The sequence below is a fragment of the Dasypus novemcinctus genome, chromosome 6, assembly GCF_030445035.2.
Source record: "Dasypus novemcinctus isolate mDasNov1 chromosome 6, mDasNov1.1.hap2, whole genome shotgun sequence".
In the NCBI taxonomy this organism is placed as follows: Eukaryota; Metazoa; Chordata; class Mammalia; order Cingulata; family Dasypodidae; genus Dasypus; species Dasypus novemcinctus.
The window spans coordinates 648685-670433 of NC_080678.1; the positions used below are offsets into that span (position 1 = coordinate 648685).

The 21749-nt window shown below is 40.3% G+C and overlaps 1 pseudogene; it reads right to left on the reverse strand.

Annotated features, from left to right (window-relative positions):
• Positions 1-21749, reverse strand: part of LOC131278862 (acyl-coenzyme A synthetase ACSM1, mitochondrial-like) — a 136903-nt pseudogene that overhangs the window by 94513 nt on the left and 20641 nt on the right.

Consider the following 21749-nt stretch of genomic DNA (forward strand, 5'->3'; position numbering starts at 1 on the left):
CCAACACTATTCTAAAAAAATATCATAGAAGACTAAGAATAGATAGAAATTTCCTTGATTTAATAATGAATATCGGGAAACGGATTTTGGCCCAGTGGTTAGGGCGTCCGTCTACCATATGGGAGGTCCGCGGTTCAAACCCCGGGCCTCCTTGACCCATGTGGAGCTGGCCATGCGCAGTGCTGATGCGCGCAAGGAGTGCCGTGCCACGCAAGGGTGTCCCCCGCGTGGGGGAGCCCCACGCACAAGGAGTGCGCCCGTGAGGAGAGCCGTCCAGCGTGAAAAGAAAGAGCAGCCTGCCCAGGAATGGCGCCGCCCACACTTCCCGTGCCGCTGACGAAGACGCAGCAAATAGACACCAAGAACAGACAACCAGGGGAGGGGGGGAAATTAAATAAATAAATAAATCTTTTAAAAAAAAAAATGAATATCTACCAAAAACCTACTGTAAACCTTATAATCAATGATAAAATATTAAAAACTTTCCTCTGAAATTTGGAAGGGGTCGAAGATGCCCAGTCTATTGAATGTCATACTGCTGGTCCTAGTCAATACAATAAGAAAAGAAAAAGAAATAAAAAGTATAAGGATTGGTAGGAAAGGTATAATGTTTACCTCACTCACAGATGTTATCATTATGCATTAAGAAAATCCAAAATAATTAATAGATGAATTTATATAATGAATAAATAGACTCAGGAATATCAGTGGATAGTGTCAATATGCAAAATCTATTGAATTTTTATTTACAAGCAACAAAGAAGTAGGAAATAATATTTTAAAAACAATTTACATATCAAGAAAAAACAAATGTCTTGGAATAAAGTTTATGAAGGATTGCAAGATTTTAATGTTGGATATTATAAAGGATTACTGAGAAAAATTAAATAAGATCTAAATAAGTAGAAGGATATATCATGCTTAGGGATTTAAAGTTTAGTATTATAATGTCAATTCTCCCCCAATTTTTCTATACTTTTAATGAAATCCCAATTAAATTCTCAGAATATTGAGTGTGTGAGTGTCTGTGTGTGTAGATTAACAAGCTAAGTATAAAGATTTTTTTTAATGGAAATGCAATAGGCCAAGAATCAGACAGGAAAATCTTGATGAAGAAGAAAAAACCTGGAGATTTAAAGGTCCAGATAATACATAATACAAATTACATTATTTTGAGAATGTATTGAAAAGCGACAGCAATTAAAACTGCATGGTTTAGGCATAAGGATTAAAATTGCATGGTTTAGGCATAACGATAGACAAACTGACCAACATAACAGAGTAAATTGCTAAGAAACTATAAAACTCACAAATATATATAAATCAGAGTAAATTGCTAAGAAACTGTAAAACTCACATATATATATAAATCACATATATATATATATGACAAAGGTAGTGCTGCAGTGTGGTAGGGAAGGGATATTTTCAATAAATGGTGTTGGATCAGTTGGAAATCTCTTGGAAAATCCCTACCTCAGACCATACAAAAATAAATTCCAGAAGTATTACAGATCTAAATATGAAAGATAAAATATTTCAAGGAAAATATAGGAGTGCATTTTAATGATCTTCAAGTAGGCAAAAATGTCTAAAACAAGATATAAAGTGTGTTAATGGTAAAAATCCAAAAAAAATCCTAAATTATATTACATTAATTAAGAAATACTGTTTACCAAAAGAGATCCAGTAAGTAAATTAAAAGGCAATCCATGTAGTAGGAGATGATATCCACAATACACGTTTGACAAAAGTCTAAGATCCAGAATACATAAAGAACTTCTACAAATCAGTAAGAAAAATACTGAGACCCCTATATAAAGTTGGAAAAAGACTTGAATAGAGACTTTATTTAAACGGATAGTCAAAGGAAAATTAATATATAAAATGGTGTCCAACCTAATTAGTAACTAAGAAAATACAAATTAAAATCAGTCAATGATATCACAATGAATCCACAAGATTGGCAGAGGGAGGGAAAGATAGAGAGGAAGAAGGAGGGAAACGGACTTTGGCCCAGTGGTTAGCCCGTCCGTCTACCATATGGGAGGTCCGCGGGCCTCCTTGACCCGTGTGGAGCTGGCCATGCGCAGCGCTGATGCGCGCAAGGAGTGCCGTGCCACGCAAGGGTGTCCCCCGCGTGGGGGAGCCCCACGCGCAAGGAGTGCGCCTGTGAGGAAAGCTGCCCAGCGTGAAAAGAAAGTGCAGCCTGCCCAGGAATGGCGCCGCCCACACTTCCCGTGCAGCTGACGACAACAGAAGCGGACAAAGAAACAAGATGCAGCAAATAGACACCAAGAACAGACAACCAGGGGAGGGGGGAAATTAAATAAATAAATAGATCTTTAAAAAAAAAAGAGAGGAAGAAGGAGAACATTAAGTGTTGGTGAAAACATGTACCACCAGAAATTCTCATACACTATTGGTCAGAATAAAAGTTGGCACAAACATTTTGGAAAACTATGTAGCAATATCTACCTAAACTAAATGTACACATGTATCATGTGACCCATCATTTCTGCTCCTAAGTGTGTACTTACCAGAAACTTTCATAGCTTCTGTTTGGAATGTCCATGCAGAACTAAGTCATATTAGCCTTTAGTTGAAAACTACCAAAACTATGCACCAACTGTAGAGTGGATAAATAATTTGTGATCAAGTCATACAATTGGATACTTTATGACAACAAAAATGAATAGCCTCCATGCAATGGCATGGGTGCATCTCTACCAGTGACTAGATAAAGAACCCATTATTTGTCCAAAGGGAGTACATACTGTATCTTTCATTTATATAGAATTCAAAATTAGGCCGAATTAAGCTATACTATAATAAGTCTGTGTAATAAGCTACTCTTGACAGTGTGGGGTAAGAGTAGTAACTTGAAGGATTTGAAAGGGGGTTTTAGGGTGCTAGTGGTATTCTGTTCCTTATTTTGGGTTATGATATTTTCACTACATAAAATTTTTTTCACTATGTAAATATTTATCAAATATGTGCAATCTATGGATATATATTAACTTTAATAAAAGTAATAAAATATATCAAATATGAAAAAAAGTAACCAATATCCTTGAAAGAACTGTGATTTGTGCTCCAAAATTGGAGGCTGATGTATTCACGAAAGCTTAAAGCCATTTTTCTAGGGAAATGAAACATTAATTACATTTTCTCTAAAGACATTTTGTGGGAGTTCTGTCCGCAGATAATAAACATGATAATAGTTAATACTTGAGTTTGCATTTTATGTGTGGATAAATGTTCAAGTCTAAAATCTAAATGTTAAAATAAACAAATAGCTTATTTATTTATTTATTTATTTATGTAACAAAACTCCCTTGGCATTTTCTAAGTGTCAGTAATTATTCTAAGTGATTTACTAATTAAGGATTACCAATTGGTTTAATCCACATAAAAAAATCCCCTGAGGTAGACATTATTGTTATCCTCCTTTTCTGGGACAAAGAGGCATAGAAAGATGAAGTGATTTGTTCAATGTCAGTGTTGGGATTTAAAATCAGTGAGCCTCCAAGGTCAATAGCCTTAACCGTTATACCATGTTGCCTCTCAAATAAGAAAAAAAAAGGTATGTCTAAAAATTTTGACATGCACACTAGTATGTTAAGAGTTTGTCTTAGAAAACTGATTCCTTTTTAAAAATAATAATAACTTTATTTTTTCCAGTCTTCATGTGTTCCCATTTCTTTTTTCTTTCTTTTTTAAAATATTTTTTATGTTTATTTAATCTTTTTACTATTTTTTATTGTTGTTGCCTATTTTTGTCTTTATTTTTTTAATATTATATTCAAAAAATATGAGGTCCCCATATATCCCCCATCCCCTCACCCCACTCCTCCCATAACAAAAACCTCCTCAATCATCATGGGAAATTCATTGCACTTGGTGAGTACATCACTGAGCACAGCTACACCATATGGTCAATGGTCCACATTATAGTTTACACTTTCCTCCAGTCCACCCAGTGGGCCATGGGAGGACATACAATGTCCAGTAACTGTCCCTGCAGTACCACCCAGGAAAACTCCAAGTCCTGAAAATGCCCCCACATCATATCTCTTCTTCCCACTCCCTGTCATCAGCAGCTACCATGGCCACTTTCTCCACATCAATGCTATATTTTCTTCAATTATTAATCATAATAGTTCATGAATAGAATATCAGTAAGTCCACTCTAATCCATACTCTATTCCTCCATCCTGTGGACCCTGGAATGGTTGAGTACACTCAACATCTATATCAAGAGGAGGCTTAGATTCCACATGGAAGATGAATGCAATTCTGCTTGCAGTTGTAAGCACTCTTGGCTCCCTGGTGTGGTGGTTGATATTCTTCACCTCCATGTTAGCTGAGCAGGGTAAGTCCAATAAACCAGACTATAGGAATTGCAAGTCTGTTGAGGCTCAGAGCCTGGCTATCATACGGACAGCCCAGAGATTCAGGTCCCCTGAGTATACACTAAACCCCAGCACCAACCACCACAGGTCTGGTAAAAGTAACAGGAGAGGCTTGTGGACAAATATCACATCTGAGTCCAGCTCCATCACACAGGAACACAAACTCCAAAGTAGGGCCAATTGACATGGCACTGAACTCTATCTGCCATGATCACAGAACCTGTGGGTCTCTGTAGCCCTCAGAAGAACCAGTACCTGGGTTGTATCTACTTTAGCTGTCTCTGGGACTCTGCTGAGGTGTGCATAAGGGTAACCCCTCTGATAATGCCCTGACACTTTTTTGCAGACTCATAGTCATATAAACTCATTTCTCCTTTCCATTTCCCCCTTTTATTCAAGGTCAAAAAACATTGTTAACTCCTTATATTATACGTAGGCTGAGATATTCTGCTGGTCTGAGTTGACCTTTTTATTCAAGGTTATTTTCTAGTTACATCATCAGCTGCTACTTGGTAGTAATCCCTTGGCACCAGGGAGGATCATCCCTGGGAGTCATGTCCCACACTGGGGGGAAGGCAATGAATTTACATGCTGAGTTTGGCCTCGAGACTGGCCACACTTGAGCAGCACAGAGGCTCTCAGGAGGTAACTCTTAGGCACCCTGCAGCTCTAGGCCTAGTTCTTATTTCAGGTGCACAGGCTCACAAGCATAGTCATTAGTATCAATGGCTCACTGTTGGACCATCCTTCTTTTTTGGTCTTTGCCATTTTACTTGGGGGATTGTTGTTGTTCCATTAGGGAATGTGATAGAGCTCCCCTGGCTAGGAACTCAGCATTCCCTCAGATGTCATTTTCAACTGTAACCACTATGAAAATATCCTAACATTTTTATATACCCTGGATATATGCCTTGGACAACTCCCTGCCAACCATGTGTCCCCTGTCAATAACATCCCACACCAGTATTTCACCCCTGCTATTGTTGAACCTCTCTGAGATCCAAAACTTCTTCGAAAATGAAGCCTAATATATTGCCAGGTTTCATTAATAGTAAAATGGAATATAGTGATGAGTTTAAAGGTTAGATATAGAATACATACTAACTTAGAAAAATTGAAGTAGAAATAAATTGGGGTATTAAAAAACTAAAAAATGCAAAAGCTTTGTTTTTTATTTTTGCCTTCCATCACTGCAATAATTTTTGCCCTGTATGCAAATTTCAAGGCAAATTCTTCCATCTTTTCCTCAGTGTCTATGCCCTTTCTTTTTCTTTTTTCCCCCTAATTATTAGGCTTGTCTTCACAAAAGTTTTAGATCACAGTAATTCATATATACAATATACTGTACTCCCACATATCCAATATAAACACTTTGTCCCTTCCCCAGCAATAATATTTTTACATGTTCATACTATATTTACTGCAACTGATGTACAGATATGGAGACAATAGCTTTCAAACAAGTTAACACTTGGGTTTACATTGTGGTTTATATTGTAGACTATACAATTTTCTAAATTTTTAGTTATCTTATGTATTACATTATGATTTACATTTTAGCCTATAAGCCCCTATATATTTTTGGTCTAACTTAACATGTCCTATATCTATCCATGCATGATCTTGTGGAACACTCCCATTGCCTCCACAGTTACATTGATTCCATCTATTCAATATGTCTTTCCCCCTCCCCTCAGGGTCCACAGTGACAATCAATCTTTATTGCTTGAAGGGCCATGTTCAGAGATACTTGCAAAAATGTTGAGGGTTTGACATGCTGGACTGCCCTAACCCATTGGGAGTCACCATTTCTCTCAAGACATACAATTCCCTCTATTTGAGAACATCAATCCTCCCCAGGATGTGGGTATATTTTCACACTCATTGTATGGGTCTCCATCCAATGATATAACCCACTATCACAAAATGAGCACTTCCACACTCCCTAGTGTGTCCTGTGTCAGATTCTCCCCTTAAAGCATCTTAAATAGGTAACCTTCCTTAATATATTTTTGAAAAAGTTTTCTCAACATTATACTCTCAACCAAATACCTGACAATCTCCTATGTTCATATGTTCCCCCCACATTTTTCCCAATTTATTGGGCAATATTACCCATCCTCTAATCACTAACCCCCCTCAATCCCACAAAGACCCACCCAAAGTTCGTATGCCCCATTTTTTCCCTTCCCTATACAAATACTTATATCCCGCTTATCATAGATTCCACCCATGTAGGTATCAGCTTGCAACTTTCCTATACCTCTCAAATTCCTTTAAGTTTATCACTCAGTCTCTAGCTCTCTGAGGCAGCTTGGTTTACTTATTTTATATCAGAGGCAGCATGTAGTATTTGTCCTTCTAGGCCGGGGTTGCTTCACTCAACATAAGGTTCCCAAGATTCATCCATGTTATCATATGTGTTTATAGTGTATTCATTCTTAAAGCTGAGCAGTATTCCAGTGTATGTATATACCAAATTTTATTTATCCATTCACCTGTTGATGGGCATGTGGGTTGATTCCAACATTTGGCAATAGTGAACAATGCTGCTATGAACATTGGTGTGCATATATCGGTTTCCATTCTTGTTTTCAGTTCTACTGGGTATATACCCAGCAGTGGAATTGCTGGGTCATACGGCAAATCTATAGCCAGTTTTTGAGAAACCGCCAAACTGTCCTCTGGAATGGCAGGATCCTTCTGCATTCCCACCAGCAGTGGATGAGTGTTCCCATTCCTCCACATCCTCTGCAGCATTTGTAGTCTTCTGGGGTTTTTTTAATAGCTGCCAATATGGGAGTAAGATGCTATGTCATTGTAGTTTTGATTTGCATTTCCCTGATACTGAGAGGTTTGGAGCATATTTTCATATGCTTTTTAGCCATTTGTATTTCTTCTTTGGAGAAGTTTCTGTTGCGGTCACCCCTCAGGCTGAACCTAACCACCACCCCTCCCCCATCCAGTACCGCCCACTGACCTTTCACCGGCAACCAATCAGAACAGGGCGTGGCTTCGACCAATCAGCCTTCCCCAGCCCCTATAAAACTGTTGCCTCTCCCTCAATAAAGTGGACTTGCGTGTTTACCTTGTCTCCGCGGTAGTTCTTCTGCCGTGCGCCCTCCAGTCCTGAGAGCCCCCGACAAGGGCCTGGCCTCCCTTGTCCCCAGTTCATCGCCTGCTTGTCCGGGTGACCCCTTCGTCGCCGGCTTCGCCGGGCGACCCCGTCAGCCGAACCGCGCAACCCCTTGTGAGACCGATCCCTCGTCTGCTGCCGGACCGACCCCTCGTCCCAAGTGGGACCGACCCCTCGTCCCAAGCGGGACTGACCCCTCGTCCAGAGCTGGACCGACCCCTCGTCCGCAGCCAGACCCCACCTCTACCGACCGAGCAAGCCGCCGCAGTTGGCGCCCAACGTGGGGCAAGGCAACCCCACCACAGCACAACGTGGGGCAAGGCAACTCCACCACAGCCTCACTCCATAACCTGGTGCCCCCCCCCGCTCTCTTCTCACCGTGGGACTTCTCTCGTGCAACATTGCTGCTACCTGAGCCTTGGCTACCTCATATGATCCACGGCGGTCTGGGAGAATCGCTGGATGGCTTTCTCCTTCCATGTCGGGGGCTTATACCGACCCGCTATGATTAAGAGGAGCCTTGGATTTCTCGGGAGCGCGCGCTTGCACGTCTGAAGTAATCCTACCACAGCCCTACGCCCTCCTATCTTCTCACCTTGGGACTTCTCTCATGCAACATTGCTGCTACCTGAGCCTTGGCTACCTCATATGATCCACGGCGGTCTGGGAGAATCGCTGGATGGCTTTCTCCTTCCATGTCGGGGGCTTATACCGACCCACTATGATTAAGAGGAGCCTTGGATTTCTCAGGAGCGCGCGCTTGCACGTCTGAAGTAATCCTACCACAGCCCTACACCCTCCTCTCTTCTCACCTTGGGACTTCTCTCATGCAACATTGCTGCTACCTGAGCCTTGGCTACCTCATACGATCCACGGCGGTCTGGGAGAATCGCTGGATGGCTTTCTCCTTCCATGTCGGGGGCTTATACCGACCCGCTATGATTAAGAGGAGCCTTGGATTTCTCGGGAGCGCGCGCTTGCACGTCTGAAGTAACCCTCCCACAGCCCTACGCCCTCCTCTCTTCTCACCCCTATCTTTTCGCTCTGCATTGCTGCTCCTGAATCTTGGTGACCTCATATGATCCACGGCGGTCTGGGAGAATCGCTGGATGGCTTTCTCCTTCCATGTCGGGGGCTTATACCGACCCGCTATGATTAAGGGCACCAATAAAACTCTCAGGAGCACGTGCCTGAGCACCTCCACCCCTGCCTTCACCTCTGCCTCTTCCCCTCTGTGCTTGCTCCCCTTTGCCTTGATCCACTGCTCGTCGTCCCGCCCTCCCCTCGTCAGGGCCTTCTCTTGGCCCGCGACCACCGTCGGAGCCCCACCGGCTCCGACCCCTCGTCTCACCGCGCACCTCGGCTCCCATCGCCGCGCTCTCAAGGTAAGGGCCCCTTTTCTTATCGGCTCCAAAAGGCCATTAGCAATGGGTAACATCCTATCTGCTAAGCAAGCCCCACAAGTTCGGGCTCTCGCCGGTCTCCTAGACACTCACCGGTGTAAGATCTCTTTCAAACAGCTTCAAGTATATCGGGACCTTCTTCTCCCTTTTAATCCGTGGCTTACCACGTGTCAGTTTTGGGACCCGGACACCTATACTCGCCTTATAGATAGGGTCACTTTTGCTGTGGAGCAGGAAGGTAAAAGATTCCCTCCTGGCTTATTACAGGCAACATGAAGTCCAGAAGAAATCTTGAAGGGTATAATCTATGATATGCTATATAAAAAAGGATTTAAAAGCAGCTATACCAAGAAAGTAAGAATTATGAGTCAACTGTAAATTATATATTTCTGTTAATGTGTTGTAATTGTTCTGTGTTTGTCTGTCTGTTCGTTCAATGTCAACGTATATTGTGATACCTCCGGATGGTAAATATAAATTACTAGAAATCTTTAAAAGAGCTCTATTCAAATGGCCAAAAATTAAATAAGCGCTTATATTAATACTTAAGTTTATTATATTAATACATAAGTTTAAATGTTAATAAGATATCTACAATTTTTAAAAAAATTGTAAGTCTTAATTAACAAAATTAACTGTACGTCTTCATAAAAAGTTGTTCTTGCCTAGATTAAAATGAATAACTTATTTTTCTTCACAGGATAATATAAAGAATGTAAAACTTATATGAATATTAAAAAGGTTAAAAGTTTGTAAAAATGCTAACGGAAATGTAATAAGTTTTGCAAAAAGACATATTTTGTCCTAAAGTAAGATGGCTAATTTTTCATAAACTCTTGAAACTTAATTTGCATGCGGCAAGTGTAAAAGGTATTGTGATAACTTTACATAAGGGAATGTGCTCTGTAGAGATAAAATTTATCTTCAATAATTTACATTAAGGTATTAAATGGCTAATTCCAAAAGGTCATTCTTAAATATATATATATAAAACTAAATTGATGATAATAATAATAAAAGGTAATTTTGTAACAGGAAAGATTAACAGCAACCAAGCTCCCCTGCCAACTTGCTTTTAGGAAACGGTTTCTAATATTGCATGCTACTAAGTATTTAAAGAAAAGTTATTCTAAAGGAAACAGAGGATGATTTTGTCTTTGCAGCCATTGTCTACTTAGCAACACCCCTCGCTATCAGCCTAGCCACTGTTGCGCCGGACGATTGAAACCTTAAACAAAGACTCCTCCTCACTGTCATCTTCCTATCTATCGTTACTATATTTACTGCCCTCATTCTCCTTCGTTTATAAAGCAGTCTCCTACAAACCACAAAGCTTCTGTCTTAAACATACCATTCTCAACCCTATCCTCTAAATGATCTTCTCACTTCCCCCACAGCCTTTAATACTCTATTTCTTTCTCATAACCTTTGCTTTCTTGATAATATTTTCCGCCATCTGTCTAGCCACTACCACCCCAGAAGATTGTAACCATGGCCCCCCATGCCGCCATCGCTCTCAAGCAGCTCCAGCCCCGCGAAACGGCCCACAACCTGCTTTCCCCGGCCTGCGGCCTGCTTTCTAGCATCTAATAACGTTTCTGCTTTTAACAGCTCCCCATACTTCTGCGGAGCTTCCTCCTGTCTCGACCTCACTCCTCTTCTCAGCCATCCAAAGCGTCCTTTCTCGTCCCCCGCCCCCCTCCTTTTTTCGCTTGAACCCCTACTGCGTTGCAGATTGGGCCGCCCCATGTCGGTCCGCCCCATTAACATCGGCCTCTCTCGCACCCGTGAAGACTTTGGCCTTCTTATTGTCCTCGCCTACGTCTCCACCACTCCCGACGCTGCCGCCACCACCGTCGCTGGTGCCCTGACGCAACTTGTCCTCACCACTGCGATCCTCCAGACCATCACACAGTCTGCCTCTGCCACTCTTCGCCACCAAGAAGAGATCAACCACCTGTAATGCGCTATCATCCTGGACTTTTAACAACAGATAGACCTTATAGCCACCGAGATCAACGGGAATTGGACATTGGCCACCCTTGCTTGCAACGGCAAGATACCGCCCCCCAAATTGTACATTTGTATCCCCATCATACTCACCTCCCTCTTCAGCCCCGCTTCCCTCATTGCTTACTGCCTCTTGGGCCTCAGCTACTTGTTGCTGCTGCCATCCTGGTGCTTATTTGAAAAGAAGGGGGAAATGCGGTCACCCCTCAGGCTGAAGTGTGGTTTGCTGGCCTGGCGGGGGAGCAGCCGCGGCAGGCCAAGCCGCTGCCCCCATAATAGGGTGGCTGGTCGGACTCACCGCCACCCCTGAAGGAAGCTCGGCATGGGCGCAGAGTGCCCTCAGGTCTCCCCTTCTCGGCAGCCATGCTTCCGCGGCCGCCCCTCCTCCCGGATAGCGCCACACAATGCCTTGTGGGGCGGCACCCTTCTTCTTCTTTCTCCCTGCGCAGGCCCAGGGCGGAAGATTCCAGTCTGCCCTTTTCCCTTCCCCCGACAGCAGCAACAGCCAGGTGTGGGCGGAAAAATCCAGTCTGCCCTTTTCCCTCCCCCGACAGCAGCAACAGCAGGGCGTGGGTGGAAAAATCCAGCCCGCCCTTTTCCCTTCCCCCGACAGCAGCAACAGCCAGGCGTGGGCGGGAAACTCAAGTCTGCCCTCCACCCCAGCAACAGCAGCCACCAATCCCTAAACCCTGCCCCTTCCCCCAGCAACAGCGACAGCCAATCCCTAACCACCACCCCTCCCCCGTCCAGTACCGCCCACTGACCTTTCACCGGCAACCAATCAGAACAGGGCGTGGCTTCGACCAATCAGCCTTCCCCAGCCCCTATAAAACTGTTGCCTCTCCCTCAATAAAGTGGACTTGCGTGTTTACCTTGTCTCCGCGGTAGTTCTTCTGCCGTGCGCCCTCCAGTCCTGAGAGCCCCCGACAAGGGCCTGGCCTCCCTTGTCCCCAGTTCGTCGCCTGCTTCTCCGGGCGACCCCTTCGTCGCCTGCTTCTCCGGGCGACCCCTTCGTCGCCGGCTTCTCCGGGCGACCCCTTCGTCGCCGGCTTCGCCGAGCGACCCCGTCAGCCGAACCGCGCAACCCCTTGTGAGACCGATCCCTCGTCTGCTGCCGGACCGACCCCTCGTCCCAAATGGGACCGACCCTTCGTCCCAAGCGGGACTGACCCCTCGTCCAGAGCTGGACCGACCCCTCGTCCGCAGCCAGACCCCACCTCTACCGACCGAGCAAGCTGCCGCATTCTGTTTAAGTCTTTTTCCCATTTTTAAAATGTGTTGTTTACCTTTTTATTTTCAAGATATAGGAGTTCTTTATATATGCACATTATAAGTCTCCTATTTGATATATGGTTACCAAATATTTTCTCCCATTGTGTAGGCTCTCTTTTCACTTCCTTAACAAGCTTCTTTGAGGTGGAGAAGGCTTTAATTTTGAGGAGGCTCCATTTATCTCTTTGTTCTTTTGCTGCTCGTGCTTTTGGTGTGAAGTTCATGAAGCCATTTCCTATTACAAGGTCTTGTGTATGCTTCTCTACACTACTTTCAAAAGTCTTTATGGTCTTGGCTCTTATATTTAGGTCTTTAATCCATCTTGAGTTGATTTTTGTATAAGTTGTGAGATGGCAATCCTCTTTCATTCTTTTACATATGAATATCCAGTTCTACAGGCACCATTTCTTGAATAGGCCATTCTCTCCCAGTTGAGAGGGTTTGGTGGCTTTATTGAATGTTATATGACTATATATATGAAGATCTATATCGGAACTCTCAATTTGGTTCCATTGGTCTGTGTGTCTCTCTTTGTGCTAATACCATGCTGTTTTCACTATTGTAGCTTTGTAGTATGTTTTGAAGTCAGGTAGTGTTCCTCCAATTTCGCTTTTCTTTTTCAATATGTTTTTGGCTATTCAGGCCCTCTTTCCTTTCCAAATAAATTTCATAGCTAGTTTTTCTAGTTCCTTAAAGAATGCTGTGTTGATTTTTATTGGGATTGCATTGAATGTGTAGCTCAGTTTTGGTAGAATAGACATCTTAATAATATTTAGTCTTCCTATCCATGAACTGGGAATATTCTTCCATTTGTTTAGGTCTTCTTTGATTTCCTTGAACAGTGTTGTGCAGTTCTCTGTGTATAACTTTTTTACATCTTTACTTAGATTTACTCCTAGGTATTTGATTTTTTTATTGACTATTGTAAATGGTATTTCTTTCTTGATTTCCCCATGAGCTTGCTCATTATTGGTGTACAGAAATGCTTCTGATTTTTACCCATTGGTCTTATAACCTGCGAATTTACTAAACTCATTTATGAGTTCTAGAAGCTTTGTTGTAGACCTCTCACAGTTTTCTATTATAGGATCATGTCATCTGCAAATAATGAAATTTTGACTTCTTCCTTTCCAATTTGAATGCTTTTTATATCTGGTTCTTGCCTCAGTGCTTGAGCAAGTACTTCTAAGACAATATTGAATAGAAGAGGTTATAGTGGGCATCCTTGTCTTGTTCCTGGTCTTAGAGGGAAAGATTTTAGGATTTCATCATTGTAAATAATGTTGGCTGTGGGTATTTCATATATACGCTTTATCATGTTCAGAAAATTTCCTCAAATTCCAATCTTTTGCAGTGTTTTTATCAAGAAAGTGTGCTGTATTTGTCAAATGCTTTTTCTGCATCTATAGATATAATCATGTGATTTTTTCCTTCACTCTGTTTATATGGTGTATTACATTGATTGATTTTCTTGTGTTGAGCCATCCTTGGATACCAGGAATGAATCCCACTTGGTCATTGCATATAATTTTGTTTAATGTTTTGTTGAATACAGTTAGCAAGTATTTTGTTGAGGAGTTTTGCATCTAAGTTCATTAGAGAAATTGAACTGTAATTTTTCTTTCTTGTGGTGTCTTTGTTTGGCTTTGGTACTAGGGTAATGTGGGCCTCATAGAATGAGTTAGGAAATATTCCTTCTGTTTCAATATTTGGGAGAGTTTCAGCAAGATTGGTGTTAGTTCTTTCCGGAATGTTTTGTAGAATTCACCTGTGAAGCCATCTGCCCTGTGCTCTTCTTAGTTGGGAGGTTTTCAGTGACTGATTCTATCTCTTTACTTGTGATTGGTTTGTTGAGATCATCAATTTCTTCTTTCATCAATATAGGCTGCTTATGTGTTTCTAGGAATTTGTCCAGTTCCTCTGAATTGTCATTTTTGTTGGAATATAGTTTTTCAAAGTATCCTCTTACAATAGTCTTTATTTCTGTGAGGTTAATGGTGATATCTCCTTTCTCATTTCTTATTTTGTGTATTTGCATCATCTTTCTTTTTTCCTTTGTTAGTCTACCTAAGGATTTGTCAATTTTATTGATCTTCTCAAAGAACCAGCTCTTGGTCTTGTTTATCTTTTCAAGTGCTTTCTTATTTATTATTTCATTTAGTTCTGCTCTTATCTTTGTTATTTCTTTCTTTCTTCTTCCTGTTGGGTTACTTTGTTGTTTTTTCTCTAATTCCTCCAAATATCATTTTCATTAGTTTCAAGGTAGTTATTAATTTCTTTTGAGATTTCCTCTTTGACCCACTCTTTTTCTAAGAGTGTGCTGTTTAATTTACATATCTTGGTGTGAAATCTGGGCCTCTGGCCCTTGCAGATTTCCAGCTTCATTCCACTGTGGTCAGAGATATTGTTTTGTATGATTTCAATCTTTCTGAATTCATTGAGCCTTTCTTCATTGCCTAGCATATGGTCTATCTTGGAGAATGATCCATGTGCATTTGAGAAAAATGTTATCCTGCTCTATTTGGGTGTAATGGTCCATATATGTCTATTAGGTCCAGCTCCTCTAATATACTGCTCAGAGTTTTTATTTCTTTATTGATTCTCTTTTGAGATGTTCTGCCCAAAGTTGATAGTGTGTATTAAGGTCCCCCACTAAACTGTTGAGGCATCTATTCTTTCAGTTAATTTTTCCAGTATTTGCCTCACATATTTGGAAGAACCTTTGTTAGGAGCATAAATATTTATGATTGTTCATTCTTCTTGAAAGATTATCCCTTTCACTAATATGTAGTATCCATCGTTGTCTCTCACAATTGTTTCACATTTTAAGTCTATTTTGTATGATATTAATATAGCTACTCCTGCCTTTTTTTGGTTATTGTTTGCTTGTCAGATTGTTTTCCAACCTTTCACTTTCAACCTCTTTGAATCCCTGGGTCTAAGATGTGTTTCTTATATACAGCATATAGATGGGTCATTTTTCCTTATCCAATCTTCCAGTTTAAATCTTTGGACAGGTGAGTTTAATCCATTGACATTCAATGTTATTACTTTCAAGGAATTATTTATGTTAGCCATATTTTTATTGGACTTGTGTTTGTCTATTTTGTTTGTTTGTTTTCCTTCTCTTTTTGTCTTTTTTGTTGCTCTTACACTCTCCTCCAACTCTGCCTCTCCTATTTTTTTCTTTCTTCCTGCAGAACTCCCTTGAGTATTTCTTGAAGTGCAGGGTTCTTGTTGGCATTCTCTTTTAATTTCTGTTTATCTGTGAATATTTTCAACTTTCCATCATTTTTGAATTCTAGTTTAGCTGGGTAGAGTATTCTTGGTTGGAATTTTTTTACTTTAGTACCTTGACTATATCATACCACTGCCTTTTTGCCTCCATGGTTTCAGATGAGAAATCAGCACTTAATCTTATGGAGCCTCCCTTGTATGTGATGGTTCTCTTTTCTCTTGCTGCTTTTACAATTTTCTCTTTGTCTTGAGCATTGGGTAATTTGACCAGGATATGTCTTGCGGTGTGCCTGTTGGGATTTATGGTGTTTGCGGTGTGTTGTGCTTCCTGGACATGTACATCTGACTCTCTCAGTAAATTTGGGAAGTTTTCAGCCATTATTTCCTCCAACACCCTTTCTGTCCCCTTTCCTTTCTCTTCTCCTTCTGGGATACCTATAATACATATGTTTGTGCATTTTGCATTGTCATTCAGGCCCCTAAGTCCCACCTGGATTTTTTCTATCTTTTTATCAACTAGTTCTACTATCTGTTTTATTTCAGATGTACTGTCTTCCATGTCACTAATTCTCTCCTCTGCCTCTTCTAATCAGCTGCTATTTACTGAGAGTGCATTTTATTTTTGATTTCCTGAACTTTGTTGTTCATCACCATCATATCTGTTATCTTTTTGCATATGTCTGTGATTTCCTTTCCCAGTGTTTTCTTCATATTGTTCACCTCTTCCTTTACTTCATTAAGTTGGTCTCTAATATATGTTTTGAGATCTTTAATTACTTTTCCAATGTTCTGCTCCCCTTCCTGGTTTTTATTTTGTTCATTGGATTTGGCCATGTTTTCCTGATTATTGGTTTGGTTTGTAGTTTTTTGTTGCTGTCTGGCCATCATTTTATCTTGATGGGTTTAATCAGCTCCTTAGCTTCTTTGTCTGGTCTTGGGGATTAGTTTTTGTTCATGCTTAAGTGTTATGCCTTCTCTTTGTCAGTTTGTTCTTCTTCCTCTATTTTCTTGTTGCTGTCTAAGTTCACTTTGAAGGAAAATATTAGGGCCAGGGAAAGCAAAATGAGTAAGAAAATGTGTAAAGTAGTATTGGTAATAAATGTTAACAGAGCAACAATGTGAGATCTAGGAGAATGGATATTAGACTCATGTAAGTTGTGTACAGTTTTAGCAGTAAGTAGAGTACCTATAATGAGACAATCAACTGAATACAGGGAGGAATATAGTATGAATTAAAAAGCCAGTTTTTTCATGAGAGAGGGAAAGAGAAAAGAAAGACAATAATATCAAGAGTGGATAAAAGACAGAAAACAAAACAAAGGTATTAGAAATAAAAAGTCAGGCAATTTGGGGGCCAAAGAAAGGGAGGTGGAATGTAAGAGAAACAGTAGATGATGGAACATAGAAAGATGTGGGGGAAAGGGGATAGTGTAGGTGGCCAAAATCAATATACACAGGAAAGCGGAGATGGAAGATGAGGAAACACAGCAAGTGTGCAGCGCTCCCTGCAGCACCTCTTGCAAGACTCTCCTTTGTCACCGTCCCACCAAATCAACGTCCAGACACCTCCTGTCCTGCAAACACCCGAAACAGCCTGGTCCAGCAGGACTCTGACCTTACTCAGCCACTTCTTTTCAGGAGAGATTATGAGGTGCACTCACTCAGATGCCATCTTGCCCCGCCTCCTGGTATAGAATTTTGATTGCTATTGTGTTGCATTCATTCACACAGGTTGAATGTATTTTTGGAAATTTTACTAAGGATTTAAGTCAAGTGATTCATGGGTATATAGAACAAGACCTATGGTTCCCGTTAAATGTATGTATTTTTTAATTTTCTATTACATATTGACTTATAAATCCATAAATAAAAATATTTTAGGAGGTACATTGAATTGAACCCAGGACCTCATACATGAGAAGCAGGTGGTCAACCAATGAGCTACATCTGCTCTCCAAATGCATAAGTTAAATTTTAACTAATAAAAAATATTTGATTTTTTGCCAAGTAAATAAATAACCCTATAGTTCATGTTTCAGATTATTATATGATAGATAATAAACAGCACCTATTTAATATACATAATTAGTTGATGTTGAACTATGTATACAAACCTGAAACCATCAACAATTAAGGTGGTATGCTTATCCAAAAAGCCTGAAAGTTTCCTCATGCTCCTTGCAAACCATCTTTCCATCCCCTCTTCCCACTACACCATCTTCCTCAAACACTGTTCTGCAGTTTTACAGAATTTTATGTAATGGAATCCTGGGGAGGTGCATATTTTTTTTTGCTCTGGATTCTGTAAGTCAGCATAATCATTTTGGGATTTATCTATCTCATTTTGTGTATTCATAGTTTGTTCCTTTTCATTGGTTAGAATAATTCCTTTGAATGATGTACTACAGTTTATCTTTTACCTTTGAAAGTGGTAGGACAGGATTTAACCCTTTTTTCATGACCAGAACAAAGTACTTCAATGAGGTTGTCCCAGTGTATATCTGCATTTTCCAATTCAAAGCTGAATTCGTTTGAAAAACAAAAAACAAAAAATAATTCTGATTGTGCTTAAAAATGTTCAAACACTTAAGCTTTTAATAACAATTATGTTTGGAAGTCTATTTCAAAAGAACTATCACTAGCTTGTGCTAGTTTGGTTTTGCTAAGGATTCATAATATTTTATCATGAAAATTTTCAAGCAGACAGCACTGTTAATTCATTAACATTTGTCTAATGTTGACTTGTCACATCTCTTCCAATTCATTCATCCATCCATTCATCCATGCATCCATCCATCTGTCCTCCATCTATCCATCTTAACTTTGGTGACTTCTTTTATTTTTAGGAGGTACCGGGTAATAAACCCAAAACCTTGTACCTGGGAAGCGGATGTTCAACCAGTCTTCACGTCTTAATTTTGATTCATTTTAAAATAAATTGCTGACATTATTATCACTCCTGGTAAATATTCTGTCATTAACTAGAACTCTATGTTGGCAAAAATTTTTTAACTTAAAATTTACATTGAATGATATACACAAAACTTATGTGAACATTCACGGAGTTTTGACAAATACATTGGCAGAGTAATCCAAACCCAGGTCAATATATAGACCATTCCTACCCCCCAAAAGTGCCCTCACACTCTTACCCAGACAATCCCTGCCTGCATCAGAGATTCCTTTTGCTTGTTGTAGAATTTCAAATAAATAGACACTTACCATATATAATCTTTTGAATCTGTCTGACTTCTGCTCAGAATGTTTCTGAGATTCATTCATGTTGTAGCCAGGATCCTTAAATTCATCCCATCGCCTTTCTGAGTCATGTCTGTTGAATGAAAATGTCTGTTTAATTCACTGTCTTCAAGGAAGTATTGTCACAGCATCAAGTTTAAAAAAAAATACCATTACATTTTGAGCAGCCGAGACCACTTATCAAGGCCATTGGATACTTTACTTCATTCACAGCAGAGTGTAGTGAATTAAAAATCAAGAATCATAAATCTCATTTTAGTGTTATCTTCATTATCACCATAAATTCTATTTAAGCTCTAAAAGTTGATTACTTCTGAATAAATTCATTTCTCAAATGTGATTTTATGATACACTGCCTTATGCTGATGGCTCTGATAAATATCAACGTAGCCAAAGAACACTGTGCCCAGTCTGAGATATGAGGTTGGGTAGGACCCATGGTGACCTGGAAATTGCTCTCTACTAAAGGAAACATACACAATATACAACACTGCCTGCCCCATGGGCAACATGAGGTGCCAACTTCCAGTCTTTCTTGGGATCCTGAATCCATTAGAAATGTTGGAGGGATGTCATTAGCTCTTAGAGGCTGGTTTAGGGTTTCTGTGGTTGATTCTTTGTGACTGCTACCTTATAATTTCATTGAGGTTCCTCATTATTTTTCCAGCTGTCTGAATATCTGTCTCATTGTTTTCATCCTGATCCTGATTTTTACAGAATTCCTAGGAAGCCTATCATTATTGGTGCCTACTTGGGAATTTCTTCATTGGCCGTTTTCATCTGGAGCTCTGTGCTTCCCATGAGTATAACAAGTGCCTCATATGTGTGCTTGGGCTTTTAAATAAACTGCAAACTCTGTAACCTTTTATTTATTTTGCTTTTAGATTACTAACATGAATACTAGTTTATGTTTGAAATGTAAGCTAACGGTATGAAACCATCTAATCTTTTAAATAAGAACTCAGGTGGCGGACTTGGCCCAGTGGTTAGGGCATCTGTCTACAACATGGGAGGTCCGTGGTTCAAACCCCGGGCCTCCTTGACCCATGTGGAGCTGGCCCATGTGCAGTGCTGATGCACGCAAGGAGTGCCGTGCCATGCAGGGGTGTCCCCCACATAGGGGAACCCCACATGCAAGGAGTGCACCCCATTAGGAGAGCTGCCCAGCATGAAAGAAAGTGCAGCCTGCCCAGGAATGGTGCCACACACATGGAAAGCTGACACAACAAGATGATGCAGCAAAAAGAAACACAGATTCCCATGCCATTGACAACAGAAGCGGACAAAAAAGATGCAGCAAATAGACACAGAGAACAACCGGGGGGTGGGGGGAGGGAGCGGGGAAGGGGAGAAAAATAAATTAAAAATAAATTAAAAAAATAAGAACTCAGTGGACAAGACAACTACATAATCTTGATGAGAATACTTCAATTTATAAATCCTTTCTATCAAAATGAAGTAGTAATATTAAGCATTTTCTGTGCCCTTCCTACAGTGTTAGTAGAATTGTGGACTACTCTGAAAAGCAGTTGAAAAATAGAGTGTGAGGCCTTTAAAATGTTCATATTCCTTTTATGCAGGATAAAATCCACATATGGTATTCAACTCTACTAAGTAAGAAACATGCATCCAAAGTCCTTAGAGGGGGACAATCGATAGCATAGTATTTATTGCAGTGAAATGTGGCAAATAACCCTAATTATCCAAAGCCCAGAAATTGAATTTATCAATTCAGCCAATAGCCAGCTCTGACTTTTTGACCTAGATACTTTCTGGTGAATGATAGGGGCATATCTTAATCCAAAGATTTTCCTTTTTCTTTCTTTTTTTTAAGAGACTTTTTCAGCAACACAGATACGAATATCACTATGGTCATTTGATTTAACAAAAAATGTTTTCAAGTAAATGATATGCATTGGCATATCTCTCATATAAATATGTGCAAATTTCATATTAAAGTCAATTAGATTGTGTTTGTTTGAAATAGTGTGGTCGGGTGTAGCTCAGTGATTGAGCACAGGATTCACAGATAGGAGGTCCTGGGTTCAATCCACTGTGACTCTTTACAAAAAAGAGTAATTAACAGATCTTTGGCTGAAGATAAGGGATTTAACTTAGTGTTCTTTTTCTGAAATTTATGAATTATCACAATTTAAACAGGTTATTCTATTTTTTCAGATTTTGAGTAAATGAATAAGTTATTCTGGACTAAACAATTTTTGTAATTGCATTGAAATACATTTTGTCTTATCACAAACAAAAGATTTTTATTAGCAATATGTCTTGACATCAAATTTAATATTTAATTTTGATTTTCATTCTTCTAGGTAAAGCCTCAAATATATCAAGGTATGATTTTAGACTTATATTGTCTTCCTAATATTTTCTACATACTGGTGTTGATTTGGGTTCTAATTCAACAAAAAGGAAATATGGTGATTTCCAATGGCTGGTTCATTGTTACCTCTCAAAATCTTACTATTCCTGGGCTGTCAGCCTGGAAGATAGAATGGATGAAGGAGCCACTAGTGAGACAGGTGATGTGGAGGAGGAAAAGATTTAGGATGATGTTGATGAGATGAGTCTGGAGTCTGCAGAGAGGTGTCTGGCACGACCTGGCTGTGGGAGCAAAGTAAGATGATTATGATGGTAGCTGTGCCTGTTGAGAAGTTAAAGCCCAGAGGTGTTCAGGACTTGCTAGGAAGAGATGTGTTTTCATAGAGGTTTATGCCAGATGCTATGCGATTCAGAAGGGCCACTGATTCCAGACAGAATTAGAGAATGAATCCAGTGTAAAATGGAGATGATGAAATCTGTACATGCTTCGTCGATGGTGACAGTTGAGTGGAGCTCTCTATAGGCAAGATGACCGGGTGGCACATCACAGGCTGCTGTTTATTATGGAGATGACAGCATTGTTGTCATCCCAGGAATGTGCCCTGAGCATGGTCTCAGGGCACCAGAGATGTCATGTTGGACAAATAGATAAGAATGAAGAGCCTGTCTGAGGAGTCTGCC